The sequence below is a fragment of the Anolis carolinensis genome, chromosome 4 (assembly GCF_035594765.1).
Source record: "Anolis carolinensis isolate JA03-04 chromosome 4, rAnoCar3.1.pri, whole genome shotgun sequence".
Taxonomy (NCBI): Eukaryota; Metazoa; Chordata; class Lepidosauria; order Squamata; family Dactyloidae; genus Anolis; species Anolis carolinensis.
Window position 1 is genome coordinate 15,287,406 of NC_085844.1, and position 4,781 is coordinate 15,292,186.

The following is a 4,781-nucleotide window of genomic DNA, read 5'->3' on the forward strand; positions in this document are numbered from 1 at the left end:
GCAGACAGAACTTTTATTTGGATTTTAATTTATTTGGATTTTGTAATGCCTATATTTACATAAGGACCATAAGGAAGGCTGAGCAAAGGAAGATAGACGCTTTTGAACTGTGGTGTTGGAGGAAAATCCTGAGAGTGCCTTGGACCGCAAGAAGATCCAACCTGTCCATACTCCAGGAAATAATGCCCGGCTGCTCACTGGAGGGAAGGATATTAGAGGCAAAGATGAAGTATTTTGGCACATAATGAGAAGACAGGAAAGCTTGGAGAATAAAATGATGCTGGGAAAAATGGAAGGAAAAAGGAAGAGAGGCCGATCAAAGGTAAGATGGATAGATGGTATCCTTGAAGCAACTGGCTTGATGACAGGTGACAGGGAGCTCTGGCATGGGCTGGTCCATGAGGTCATGAAGTCAGAAGAGACTGAACAAATAAATAACAACATATTTGCATACACACACACACACACACACACAAAATATCATGGATATATACACAAAATATCATTGAAATAGGACCTACTTCTTGATACAAAATTCATTTATGCTTTGTATATACTTTGTATGCACAGCTCAAAGGTACTTTCATACAATATTTTGTAAATGGAACAAAGTTTGTATATACTGAACTTCAGAAAGTAAAGGTATCACTATTTCAGAGACTTACATGGACAATTCTGGATTCTGGAATATTTTTGATTTTGAAATTCCAGGTGCTCAACCTATATTAGATTTGGGCATCTGTATCATAAACCATGTAATGTTTCCCTAAAACCTTCAGAATCTAACATTTTGACATGTTTCCTTTATCAGTATCTTATAGTATTTAATTCTTCTCACAGTCAGGCATTTCAGGAAAATATTGGGGACTGTAATCTTGAAAAGGGGAAGAAACTATGGTTTGAAAAGTAAACTTGTTCTATCTCATAATGTAACCTCCAGTCTCCAGTTGTGTCCATGTTGTAGATAAGGGAATAGATTTTCCAGTCTTGGTGGGCTGACCTCCAGGCAAGGGAAAGGGCTATTTGCAAATCTCCAGCAAAGCATACCACAATTTTAAGGGATCAACTGAATGATTGCTGCAACTTGCAAGGACTCTCAATGGGGTTACATGTTTAGTTAGTGAACATTTTCCTTCTGTCCTAGTCATCGTGGTGCCAGAACTCACCCTCTATCCTGCTCTGCATCCACCTCTTGCAGCATTTTTCTTTTGGCTGAAACTGGGAACATCTACATTGATCTCTTAAGTCAATTTCAAACCAGTATCGAAGGAAGTGACTTTGCTGTGAAGATGATAGATGGGGAATCCTTGAACCAGTGATTACACCAACCACTGAGCATTGATGCATATTAAGGGCTTTCTTTTGCACACTTTCATGGGCATCTGCTGTCTAGCCACTGCAGTTCGAAACTAGCGTCAAAGTGCATTAAATAGTCAGTGTAGATGGGACCTTCTTCTCCTCTTGCACCACTGCTGAGCTGACTGAGTGCAAACTACTTTTGCATTTGAAAGCAGTTTTCAACCTTTGAAGTAAGCTGAAGACAAAGGGGGAAAGTGGGAGGAGGAGAAAGAAACTGGGACATTTCAGAAGCAGTTAAAAACTGGGAGGTCAGAGGATTAACCGTAAGCAAACCTCATACCATCAATTTTGTCCTTTGCAAACCTTTCCCCTGAGTCTGCTGCTTAGGCAGGATTGGCACAAGCTTTGCCATAGTAAGGACCTTTGAGATGCGCTCTTGAAGCCGGCCTGACACTGAAGGGGCTTGTGCCTTTTCCGAAGCAGTCGGTGCTCAGGAATTTTGCACATCGGGCAGACAAACCCCATCTCTGCTTGGCCTCAGAAAGAGAGAGAGAGAGAGAGAGAGGCGCTCTCTTTTCATGCCCTTGTGCCGCTCTCCGCCTTCTCTCCTTGCCGTGGACCACTTTCCACATGCCAAGGAGAGCCTTGGTGGAGACGTTTCCCCGAGAGGCGCCAATTAAGGGCCGATGTGGCCTGCCATTTATCATCCGGGAAGTGTTTACGAATTAGCCGCCTCCTCATACAACTGGCTTATTTAGAGATATAAATTCAAGCCACCCTAAGCGTGAACAGGGCCTTTCATTTCCAGCCGTTGGCCCTGCCAGATGGAGCGAAGGCTTGCGGGGAAAGCGGTGATAAAGTGTCTCACGGAGACAGCACACCAAACAGTCCAGAGGTCTGCAACACAAGCCGTGTGTATGTGCATGTCTGTGTGTGTCGGGAGGGAACGGCTCATTGAACAGCAGTCTCTTTGCCCAGCCAAAACAGAAATTATAGGTATCTTCCCTTCCAAGCTAAACACTAAAATGAGTTGTAGCAAGGAGGCATGACATAAAAGTTGTATTTGGTGGTGTCATTTTGTGTGTGCGTCTTTCTCTTTCTGTTAACACATGCCTCACCATGCAGGCCACAAGTGAGAAAGAGGCCAGGCCAACACATACCATCCAACATTTACCAGCATTTAAAGTCATGCTGTACAGAAGTGGTTGGGCATTGTTGTCCAGTGCGGAACGTCTGCCTCATAGCACATGTGTGAAATGCACCCAAAGGACTCTCAACACATAAAAAGGCTTCACTTGATGTCTAAAGAGCTGACAGGAGTTCTTATACTTTTTCCTTTCCTGAGAAATTTTTTGTGTGACCCCATGGAGATAGGTATATAAAATAGGTATACAAATCAAACATTTACTGATAATACGAGGCTTATCCAGAAAGTAGATAACCCCTTCCACAGCTGCACATCGTCGCCAAAATGCTGCCGGGTGTCCCCATGAAACAGCAAAATCCCCGCACAAGAAGCACACCTTTCCTGTTCCAAAAAACAGTCACCATAACCTTCCTTGCCAACATTGTTTGTGAGCATTTGCAAAACCTTAGAAGAGCCATCCAGGATGAGTGTGGGGAAAAGTTGAGCACAGGGAATTTGCTGTTTCATGGGGTCGGCCGGCAGCGTTTTGGTGACGATGCGCACCTGAGGGAAGGGGTGACCGGCTGGTTGAGGATGCAAATAGCAGAGTTTTGTGGGGAAGGAGTTGCCAAGCTCATTCATCGCTATGATAAATGCCTAGATTTGAATGGTGACTATGTTGAGAAGTGGTATTTGGGTGTGGCTTTCAACTGCATATGGTAAATGTTTTCTCATATACTTTGTTCATTTTTAATTCCAAAACGTAATCTACTTTCTGGATAGCCCTCATAGAATCATAGAATAATAGAGTTGGAAGAGACCACATGGACCATCTAGTCCAACCCCCTGCCATGCAGGAGAAGCACAATCAAAGCACCATAAATCATAATGAAGCACCATAAATCATAATGAAATACATTTTAAAACAGTTCTTTGGTATACATATTATTTTACCATTTATTAAAGACTAGCTTGGGTACCTGGTGTTGCCCAGTTTATTTGAAAAAGTAATTTTTATTTTACAAAATGCATAAGGTTTCGGTTGAACTACAACTCACATCATGCCAGGTTAACCCCAAAAAAAGTCAATCCGTATTTAAAGTTTGTCGTTGGGCAAGTTTGCTCTCTAGATGCATCATCAGTGGGGTCCGTAGGGTCTCTGGTTGCAGGATGAACTACAGCTCCCACCATGGTGGGTCAGTTTTCCCCAAACCCCTCCAGTATATTCAGCTTGTCATGTGGGTTCTGTGTGTCAAGTGTGGTCCATGTCCATTGTCGGTGGGGAATCAGAGTGCTCTTTGATTGCAGGTGAACTATAAATATGAGTATCTACAACTTCAAAATGTGAAGGCCAGTTTTCCCCAAATCCGGCCAGTATGTTCTATTGGTCGTGGGGGTTCTGTGTGCCAAATGTGGTCCAGGTCCATTGTTGGTGGGGGTCACGGTGCTGTGTCTTGATGCAGGGTGAACTGCAACTTCCATCATCTTGGCTCAGTCCCCCAAACCCCTCCAGTATGTTCAGTTGTTCAGTAGCTGATCATTTCCGCTCTGTTTGCTGTGCACAATAGGAAAGGGTAGGAAAGGGTTACGGGAGAGGCAGAGGGGTAATGCAAATTCCACGCCAATGGAGAGAGAGAAAGGAACACTGGGAGGTGTCTTTGGTGGGGGGGAAACAGGAAATCTAGAATAAAATTGTCCCTGCTTGAGAGGGCAGTATGGTGTTTGGGGAGGACATTGGCAGGGCTCTTGGACATGTTCATGGCACTTCCTACAACCTTCAATGTCATTGGAGAGAGGGCCATTGGTGGCTCCTCAGCACTGAGAGTTGTAGCTATTTGTGAAGGCAGGAGCCTGTCTGTGTAAATAGACATATACACATACAAATTTTCACTTTTATTATGTGGATAGAAGACAGATAGATGACAGCAAATTTGCATACGAATGAGATGGACATGTTTGTTTATTTTTACATCAAGAATTAAATCTTGGCCAAATGTTTGATATTGGAGCATCTTCAACATTTTCCATGTTGACACATTTTGTCCATCACGGGTAAATGAAACCGGCTACAGGTCCTCCTGATACCGTACTTCATTTTAACATTTGTCTGAATAATTTTTTTAAAGCAATGAGTAGGGTGTAAGAGTTGATAGTGGGACCCCTCCATGGATATTATCCAGGACAGATGCTAATCTTCGGTGCTAACCTTAGTGAGAGACAATTTTGCAGCATGCCTGCTTTTCAGCAAAAACATCCAAAGCAGTACAACATAGAAAGCAGACAGTGAGATCTTTGGAAGTGGAGAGGAATAACTAATTCTGAGAAACCCCTAACCATGGATGAAATATTATGATAG